The sequence below is a fragment of the Silene latifolia genome, chromosome X (genome assembly GCF_048544455.1).
Source record: "Silene latifolia isolate original U9 population chromosome X, ASM4854445v1, whole genome shotgun sequence".
In the NCBI taxonomy this organism is placed as follows: Eukaryota; Viridiplantae; Streptophyta; class Magnoliopsida; order Caryophyllales; family Caryophyllaceae; genus Silene; species Silene latifolia.
In genome coordinates, this window is record NC_133537.1 from 245176631 (window position 1) to 245187405 (window position 10775).

Below are 10775 nucleotides of genomic sequence, written 5' to 3' on the forward strand. Positions count from 1 at the left end.
TGCATGTTATAGGAGGAGGATTCGTAGAGGAGAGATTCTGATTAGCAGCTAGATCGTCTGTGGTGATTGCTATTCCAGGATGGGTTTCCTTACTCAGTATTGGTTAGATAGTGTTGTTGGTAATTGTTGTTGTTGTTGTTGTTGTTTGATTATCAAATTGGAATTGGTTTTTGGTAATTGTTGATTGTGTAAGGTGATTGTTGTATAACTGTCTGTGATCTTCGGGGTGCGTCCTTGGCTAAGTGGAGTCACTTGCGGGAGTTGCTTCACACCCTTGATTCAACTTCTGTGGAACCCGCCACAGAAGGGATGTGCACATTAATGAACATGGGTTTATCGCTCGGATGAGATGAGCGGGGCTTAGGTGGGAACGGCTGCGGTCCCCCACTGGCGGTGTGGAGTACTTGTTGCGATGGGTACTCGGGCAGGACTATACATTTCAGTGGGTAGTCAGGTGTGTGGAGATGAGATGGAGTTGTGTTGATTGAGTTGTGCTGATTGAGATGTTTTTTCTGTTGTCTTATTGCAGATGTTTATTTTATGTAATCCGTACTGACCCCGTTTAAATGTTTTAAAAACTGTGGTGATCCATTCGGGGGTGGTGAGCAGTTATTGTGCAGGTATGAGTTGATGCGCATGGGCTAGCTGGGTTGAGTCATCACGATGCTGTTTTAGAAGTCTGTCACTGTGTCGAACATTCTCTTATTTTGTTTAGTCGCTTGACAGTTTTGAGAACCTTTGTATTTTCATTTATCAGTTTCGGAGTTGGTTCTATTGCTTTAAACTTTATTATTATTAAAGTACATTTCATTATTGTCCATTTGATTATCATTGCCTCGGGTAACCGAGATGGTAGCATTCTCATGCCTTAAGTGGTCCTGGTAAGGCACTTGGAGTATGGGGGTAATACATTGATCATGAATGTGAATATGAAGGAATAGCCTTTGATGTGGAAGATGTGAAGTTAGAAAAGCCAATATCCTTGAGCTCTTGTGAGACTGAAAGTGTGGTATTTGATAAAGAAGATTTGAGGTTGAGCAAACCAAATACTCTTAGCCTTTGTGAGTATGAGGGTGTGACGTTTGATGTGAACATTGAGGTGATGGCCGGAGAAAGAGTTAATGAAGAGGAGTGAATCCCCTATTTATGATTCATATGAAGAAAGCAATCATGACGAATCTATGGAAGATGATGATAAGGAGAAGATTGACTCAAATGATGAATGAGGTTGTGAGATTAACTTGCTTGAGGAACCCATCCTTGAGAAGTTTGAAGATGTCTTCAGTGAACAAGAAGAATTTCTCTTCCTTATTGAACATGAGGAACTTCTCACACCCACTATGGAACCTATGATAGTTGAAGATGACATTATGAACCTTCTTATGAAAGTGAAATCGTCATACAAGAATCACTTGGTGGAGAAGCTCAAGGACAAATCTAAGAGGCAGCCCGCTTGTGAAAACTTGGCACCCACAATCCCAATTCCCAAGACGCCCCATCATCAATGCCATGAAAGTTCATCTTTTATTCTTGAAGGATTTATTAGTCCAATTACTTTCGTCATCAACTTAGAAAGAAATATGAGCAACCGGAAAACCTCTATGCCAAGAATCTCAAGTTTGCTAGTTGCAAGAGCCGGGAAGGCCATCCTGACAAAGCAAAGGAAAAGGGGAAGGAGTTCAAAGAAAGGCCCCTCATGGATTGGCCCTACTCTATCTTGAAATGGTTCAAAACTTACTCATGCTTACTTGAGGACCATTCATAAGCTTTTGATTAACTATTGAGAGCATTGAGCTCCATCGATAATGGAATTCATCATTCCAACTTAGTTTGGTGGAGTCCTATCTCAAACCACCATTTGTAATATACTCTTTCTAAGCCTTATATTGTATCCTAATGGTAGTTGCATTTTAGATCAGTTACATGTATCTTTTAGTCCTTATATGAGAGTTGTGACGGAGAGTTCTTATATACTCTTTAAGCCAATTTTTCAGGAAAGGGCACGATGATAAGAAGGGATCATAAAGGGTGAAAGGAAAAGGCTTAACTTAAGCCTTAATTTCGACAAGAGCAGAGGCAAAACGCCCCTCTCATTCAAAGGACGCTCGATCCGCAGCTGGGGAAAACAAAGAAAAAAGTCCTGACACAAAAAAAGTACGACCTGATCCCAGGACGCCCGTCCCACCCTGAGGGACGATCGAGCCGACTCCAGGACACTCGGGTCACCTAAGAAATACAAATGAGGGTGTGACGTTTGATGTGAACATTGAGGTGATGGCTGGAGAAAGAGTTAATGAAGAGGAGTGAATCGCCTATTTATGATTCATATGAAGAAAGCAATGATGATGAATCTATGGAAGATGATGATAAGGAGAAGAGTGACTCAAATGATGAATGGGGTTGTGAGATTAACTTTCTTGAGGAACCCATCCTTGAGAAGTTTAAAGATGCCTTCAGTGAACAAGAAGAATTTCTCTTCCTTATTGAACATGAGGAACTTCTCACACCCACTATGGAACCCATGATAGTTGAAGATGACATTATGAACCTTCTTATGAAAGTGAAATCATCATACAAGAATCACTTGGTGGAGAAGCTCAAGGACAAATCTAAGAGGCAGCCCGCTTGTGAAAACTTGGCACCCACAATCCCAATTCCCAAGACGCCCCATCATCAATGCCATGAAAGTTCATCTTTTATTCTTGAAGGATTTATTAGTCCAATTACTTTCGTCATCAACTTTGAAAGAAATATGAGCAACCGGAAAACCCCTTATGCCAAGAATCTCAAGTTTGCTAGTTGCAAGAGCCGGGAAGGCGATCCTGACAAAGCAAAGGAAAAAGGGAAGGAGTTAAAAGAAAGGCCCCAATGGATTGGCCCTACTCTATCTTGAAATGGTTCAAAACTTACTCATGCTTACTTGAGGACCATTCACAAGATTTTGATTAACTATTGAGAGCATTGAGCTCCATCGATAATGGAATTCATCATTTCAACTTAGTTTGGTGGAGTCCTATCTCAAACCACCATTTGAAATATACTCTTTCTAAGCCTTATATTGTATCCTAATGGTAGTTGCATTTTAGATCAGTTACATGTATCTTTTAGTCCTTACATGAGAGTTGTGACGGAGAGTTGTTATCTACTCTTTAAGCCAATTTTTCAGGAAAGGGCACGATGATAAGAAGGGATCATAAAGGGTGCAAGGAAAAGGCTTAACTTAAGCCTTAATTTCGACAAGAGCAGAGGCAAAACGCCCCTCCCATTCAAAGGACGCTCGATCCGCAGCTGGGGAAAACAAAGAAAAAAGTCCTGACACAAAAAACGTACGACCTGATCCCAGGACGCCCGTCCCACCCTGAGGGACGATCGAGCCGACTCCAGGACACTCGAGTCACCTGAGAACTACACAGGGCTGAGCCTCAGCACACCCGGACCCAAACCAGGTATCTCTTCATTCACGAGAGGCAAGGGTCCAAGAGAATGAAGAGATACCTGGTTTTAAACATCTTGAGCACTTTTCGAAAGTGCATTTCATCGAAGATACACACCGTCAGCGATTCGAGGAGTAACTAGGTAAGAGTTACGAGCCTACTCAATATATTGATCTTGATATGTTGGAAATACTTGGTATAAGGCAAAAATCGGAGTTGTTTTTCAATGACTTGGGTCTTGAAAGGATGTTTTATGCTCATTAAGACACCTACCTTGGCCTCACATTAGAATTTCTATGTAGCCTCCGCGTTGTTACTAATTGATGAAAAGATGTCGGTATGGAATTCCGCCTATGCAATTTGTCTCATAGGATGACCTTAGAGAATTTTGCGGAAATCTTTGGTCTTGAGATACCAAAGAAAGACACCGACAAACCATCCCACCTCTGTATCGGCTACCTTTGGAGGGCCATTTCCGGGAGAGAATTTAGTTCTTTCAAACGATGCTAAACTTTTGCTATCCAACACCCGGTGATTCGTATTAGCGAAAGATTCATAGTCGGGACCATTCTTGGAAGGGTAGAGCAAAACAAGTGCACCCTTCTGGACTTGACTTACCTCGAGTCCTACTTGAACGTGCAAGGGACAAAGCCCTTCAACTTCAACACACCCCTTGAGATGCTTACAAGGCTTTATGATTTCGCCAAGGGTATTTCTCAAATTAAAACCTTGGTGATGGTAGGGCTATAACAATTTTGGCCAATGCACTTTGCCCCGGATTTAACTTGGATGGGAGGTATGTAAAGCTCAAAGGAAGTACTTTATTTGATAAACATGCCATCTTTTACCATCACCGGTGGTATAGATACAATGGGGTCGGGAATGTAGAATGGTTCACTAGGGAATACTCATCACTTGTACTATTGGGGTGGAATATATCACCCATCGAACCCCTCTTGAGCCGATACTCACAAAGGCCAAGCTACCTTCTACCCATTAAGATTATGACCACCCACCACCATGAGAAGAAATACTCCACCAACCTCCCGAAATGCTGGAATGGGGTGATGCACCGCACCAACAACCATATTATGTGCCCATACCGCCTTACCCCACCACGCATGTACCATTCGCTCCCCAAGATCCAAAAGCCCCATCAATGTGCGAATTGATGATACTCATGTAACGTGTTGAACTTGGAGTGCACGATGGACGGGTTGACAATTACTTAGCCCCAATACCCCTCCTACTACAACATGGCACAGAAGGGTACGTCAATCCTAGAGGCCCTCTTCCATCATGGGCTCAACCACACCTCTTGTTCCCAAACTATGGCAACCAAGGAGGGGAATTTTGCGGCCAAGGTGGGGGATACCATAACCAAGGAGGAGGTTATGAAGACCAAGGAGGGCATAGTGGGCATGGAGGACGCATGGATGATGATGAAGGATACAATGGCTAGAACACTTAGCCTTGCCACCTCCATTGTATGATACCTCTTCTCTCCTTCTCATGTGTAGTTGCATTGCATTTTTCGGTTACCTTGCATTCTAGTTATATAGTATAGCTTGCATTGTAATATATATCACATGCTTCATGTAGTTATTGCATATAGTTAAACTTGCATTCATGCATAGTCACTAATGACCAAACCTATTCCTTTCTATAGTAGAAATAGTGCTTAAATCGGTTTGGGGCGGTTTGATCATAGGTGACCATAGCCTAAGAGAGAACATACATTATCTAGTGTAGTTTAGATTGCATTTATTTGTTATATATGTCATGTAGAATTGCATTTAGTTAGAACATGCATTCATTCATATCATATCATTGCATTTGTACTTCAATTTCCATAAAACTTTAAAAATCCAAAAACATGTATTTCTTTTTCATTCCTACTCCTACATGTACATTGAGGATATTGTCCAAAATAAAGTGGGGGATAGGAATTTATATTCCAAAATACATAAAAATTTGAAAAATTTCAAAAAATCCTAAAAATCTGTTCTTTAATTTCATAAAAAAAATCCCTAAAAATTTAAAATTTACAAAAACTAAAAACATGTTCTTCCATTTAGTAGTGTATAATTGTATATACTTGTATTTTTGTTCTCTTCTCACATAGATACGACACTACATTTGAGGCATTAGCAAGGGAATGTGAAGACCGCTTGGTATGATCGCTCTAATCCCTATTTCCCTTCCATTTCTTTTCATTACTCATATGAGGAGGATGGGCTTACATGTCAAGGAGGATGTGGTGTATGATATGAATGAATGCATGTGATAGCTTTTAAAGGGCACGACACTCATGGTATGATTCGAATTTTCTTCCGGTGATAGCTTTTAACAAAGGGGCGGGATCATATTTTGAAGGTTTCTTCACATAAGTCGAGTCATTATCAAGACTGAACACCTTGCAAAACTCATTAAAGGACATCTTTCTATCCACATTCTCAAGGTGGAATTCAATATTCCTTCGGGTCTCCACCTTTGTGACTTTCAATGAACTTAGAAATTCTAAGGTGATGGAGGGGTAGGTCAATTCTTGCATATCAAATAATGTAAGAAACCCCATAGACTCAAAGAAGTTCTTGGTTCTTTCAAGGACACACAATTTGGTCAAAGCATCTTGGCAATTAAACTTGGTGGGAAAAATCGATTTCTTAGCAAGAGACATAAAAATTTTCCTATGAGAATCGGATGTGAAAGTTACCTCCGGATATTCATGTAATTGCTCAATAACCGGGATAGGAGTAGTAGCTTCCACCATAGAAGTAGGAGTTTCTTGATTTTCCAATCTTGCTTGTTGAACCACCAAAGCTTTGGAAGCTTGAAGAACTTGTTGCCTCTTTGAAAGATTTGATTTTGTAGGTGCCTTGTTTCCACCTTTAGTCCTAGCCATTTTTCTTCTCCTTGTATGTATCAACAACCAATGATTTTCATGAATTCTTCTAGTATCTTCAAGCTTCAATGAATCCCAAATCGATTTAGGATTTTTAAAATTTGCTTATAACCCTAGAAAATCGATTCAATTTTTGAGGATTTGGATGCTTGAATGGCTTTTTGTTGATAAAGGAATGATTTGATTGAGTTTAGAGGAAGTTTGGAATTGATTTGGGTGAATTTGGTTGAGGAAAGTGATTTTTGTGGATGGAGGAATTGAGCGTTTTGAATGTGTGTTTGTGTTTTGAATGATTAAAATGTAATGGGAAACGGAGTTTTAAATCCCGTGTTTTTGAATTTCAGCAGAGGGAGACGAGCATCTTAGGCACGGGACGCTCGGATTATAGCTCAGTCAGCCTTAGAAACTGAAACTCGTGTTGAGACGAGCGTCCTCAGGAGGAGACGAGCAGATTCTTGCTTGAGACGAGCAGATTGTTCTGAGGACGCTCGTATTCATAGTCAGAGTGAAATCTTAAATTTTGATGTAACCAGGACGAGCGGATTCTCACTGAGACGAGCATCTTTGGACTGAGATGAGCGGATTCTTAAGGAGACGCTCAGATTGTAGTTCAGTACCAAATTTTTTTTTTCAGCTCTGTCAAGACGAGCGTCGTTATGTCAGGACGCTCGGATTTTCATCCAAGACGAGCGGGTTCTTCTTGAGACGCTCGGATCATCCCTGTAGCTCACGAGTTCAGTTCCACCCGTGGGCATCTTCATATCCCAAGTCATTTTCTTCTTTATTCATTTTATCTTCATTGGGGATGTACTATAAAGGCTTGGATAGCCTAGGCAATTGCTATCCCCACACTAAGTCAAAACACTACACATCAAGAAACATTTGAGTCCCTCCCTCACTTTCTCTCAAAATGATAATCTTGATCAAAATGTACAAATGTAAATCCAAAATTGACAAAAAATGCAATACAAGAATAAAAATGCGAGTTAAGAGGTTAGAATATTTACAAATGGTGGTTTAGGTTGGGCTCCACCAAACTCTCACTCTTGAGATGAAATGTCAAGGGGGCATAGCCAAGGTGTTGTTGATGTTGCTCAACACCTTGTAGAAGTAGTCGAAGGCTTGTTCATTGTCATTATAAATATCTTCAATAGACCTTTGCACATTGTGTTCTTCATGGTGGTAACTTGAGTCAAGATGGTCACCAAAGCCTTGGTCTATAGCATTGCACATGTAGGGATTTTGACTAACCCATCGAATTCATCATCCCATAGACCGCATACTTCACTAGCTTGCTTGCCTTTAGTATCATGAGATGATGGAAACAACTCCTCTTTCTTGTTATCATGGCCAATGAGGCCTTCTTCATTACTTGTCATGAGTGGTGGTGAGCTATTCAAGCTCTCATTGTTACAATTTCCTTGCTCTTTGGACGGAGCATCTTGAAGATTATCCTCTTTCTTCTTTCATATGGGTGGTGATTCTTTACCCATAGCTTGATCTTTCCATTGAGATGCCAACTTCTTCCTATCACTTTCTCGGCTATAATGATCGATCATGAAACATGGCTCATGTAAGCGGGGAGCTCTCATTGTCTTGTCAACGTTAAAAGTGATTGTTTCATCTCCCACTTCAAGTGTGAGTTCTCCATGTTTCACATCAATCACCGCTCATGCGGTATGTAAGAATGGTCTTCCTAAAATGATAGGAATGTTGGAGTCTTCCTCCATGTCAACAATAACAAAGTCCACCGGGATGAAGAACTTGCCAATTCTTACAGGCACATCCTCCCATACCCCTAAAGGTGTATTCGTTGATCGATCCGCCATTTGAAGTGTGAAATTAGTGCACTTGAGTTCTCCCATTCCTAGCCTTTTGCACACCGAGTATGGCATGACACTCACACTTCCCCCAAGGTCACATAAAGCTTTGTTGATTGTAGTGTCGCCAATGGTGCATGGAATAGAGAAGCATTCTGGATCCTTGAGTTTTGGAGGTGAACTTCCTTGTAGGATGGCACTACTCAACTTAGTGAACGCAATAATATCTAGCTTCCGGATGGATTTATTCTTTGTAACAATATCTTTCATGTATTTCGCATAGGCCGGAACATGATTAATTAATTCCGTGAATGGAATTGAGACTTCCAAGTTCTTCACAATCTCCATGAACTTTCCAAGTTGTTCATCGAACTTAGGCTTAGCTTTACGACTAGGAAATGGAAGTCTAATAACGATAGGCTCTTTCTCTTTAGCATTCTCTTCATTCTTCTTCTTTGAAACATCTTGAATGGTGGTGGTTTCTTCTTCTTTCTTAGAGTTTTCAACTCTTTCCATGTCACTAGCATTCACAACATCTTCATCAATGGGCCTCTTCGGCCCTTCATACCTTGTACCACTCCTGAAATGGATGGCACTCACCGACTCATGTCTTGGGGGTTTACTTTGAGGTGGTAATTGCTCCTTTTATCTTTGAGAGCTAGAAGATGCTAATTGAGACATTTGTGTCTCCTACATCTTTGTGTGAGCTAGCATGTTGTTGATGGTTATATCATTTGCTTGGCTATCTTTTTGCATTTGAGTGAAAAATTCGTGTTGATTATTTTGCATTTGAAGGACCTCTTTTTGAACATCAAAACCTTGGTCATTGGATTGATTGCAAGAGGGTTGGTTTTGATAACCTTGGTTTTTGTAAAAGGGTCTTTGAGCTTGATTTCTCATTGAGGGTGGGGTGTATGTTGGTTGAGGGTTTTGAACATTTTGGCTTTTGTATGAAAAATTGGGGTGGAATTTGGTGTTCTCATTGTAATAGTTTGAATAAGGGGTGCCATTCTTGTATGCTTGGAAAGCATTCACTTGTTCACTTGTTCCCCTACATTCACTTTGGTCATGTCCCAAAGTTCCACAACTCTCACATACTCCACTTGGAATTGATGATGATGCTACCATAGCATTAACATGTTGCTTGGGTGATTTGGAGGCCTCTTCAAGTTTAGCCATGGCCTTCTCAAACTTAAAATTAATGGTGTCAATGTGAGCACTTAGTTGAGCACCCAATTGAGTAATGGAATCCACCTCATGCTTTCCTCCTCTAGTAGCCTTCTGAGGTCTACTATATTGCGAGTTATGGACCGCCATTTCTTCAATTTTGTTCCATGTTTGATTGTCATCAACTTCGGTAAACATACCATTGGATCCAATATTGAGAATGTTTCGAGAGTCTTCATATAGACCATTCCAAAATTGTTGTACAAGGAACCACTCGCTAAGTCCATGGTGTGGACAAGAACGACAAGTGTCCTTGAATCTCTCCCATGCTTCGTACAAAGATTCCTCTTCCCTTTGTTTGAACCTGGTGATTTGGGCTCTCAACATGTTAGTCTTTTCCGGAGGATAGAAGTTCTTATAGAAAACAAGTGCCAATTTCTTCCTAGAATCAATACCAAGAGTAGCCTTGTTTAGGCTTTTCAACCAGTGTTTTGCGGTACCAATCAAAGAAAAAGGAAATAAGACCCATCAGATTTGGTCTTGAGTAACTCCGGTTTGAGAAATCCCATCACAATAGTCACAAAAAGTCTCCATATGTGAGTGAGGGTCTTCACTGGGCATCCCTCCAGATTGACTTCTCTCAACTAATTGTATGAATGCGGATTTGGCAATGAAATTACCGGTTAAATGTTGTGGTGTAGGAGTACCATTTGGTAGGTTCTCCTCGGTTGGTACGGAATATGATGAGAATTTAGGCATTGTGGGTTGATTTTGTGGTGAGTTTTGTATTGGGTTATCCTCTCATTCTCTTGCAAAAGATTTGGTAAACTCAATGTTATTTGGTTGAATGTTCACAATTTCTCCAATACCTCTTAAAGTACCTCTAGAAAGTCTTCTATTGTTGGTCAAAGTTCTTTCAATTTCAAGATCAATGGGTAACAAGTTACCTTGTGATCTCCTAGACATGCAAAATATCAAACAACTCGAAAACAATTAGAACAACCTTGAGGAGATTGACTTCCCCAAGGTAAAGAAAGACACAACTAAAAACAATTAATGAAAATCAAATCAAGTTAACACCGTCCCCGACAACGGCGCCATTTTTTTGGTGTGAGGTTAAAACTCGTCGTCAAAAGCTACCTAACCAAAACAATATTTATAACTTTACAAACTACTCTTAGTAAAGAGGCAAGTAAAGGTCGGATCCTAAGGGACGGGTATTGATGTAGGATTTTTAATTGCATATGGTTGTGTCTTAGGGTGTCACAATTTGGGTTGAGATAGGAGATCAACTAAACTAATTAACAATATGAAAGCAAAGTAATAAAAACAAGCAATGTGATTAAAATGAGGTGTAAACAATTGATTCAAAGCACTAGGGTGTCATGGGTTCATGGGGGATTCATGGGAGTTGATCATACAAACATGTTCTCTACTAGATGCAAGCAC

At 40.4% G+C, this 10775-nt stretch overlaps 1 non-coding gene across 1 annotated transcript; it reads left to right on the forward strand.

Annotated features, from left to right (window-relative positions):
- The first annotated feature begins 9606 nt into the window (after positions 1-9606).
- Positions 9607-9713, forward strand: LOC141625414 (small nucleolar RNA R71). The gene has a single exon (XR_012535196.1). It is a non-coding gene; the product is annotated as a small nucleolar RNA R71 (small nucleolar RNA).
- Positions 9714-10775: the final 1062 nt, after the last annotated feature.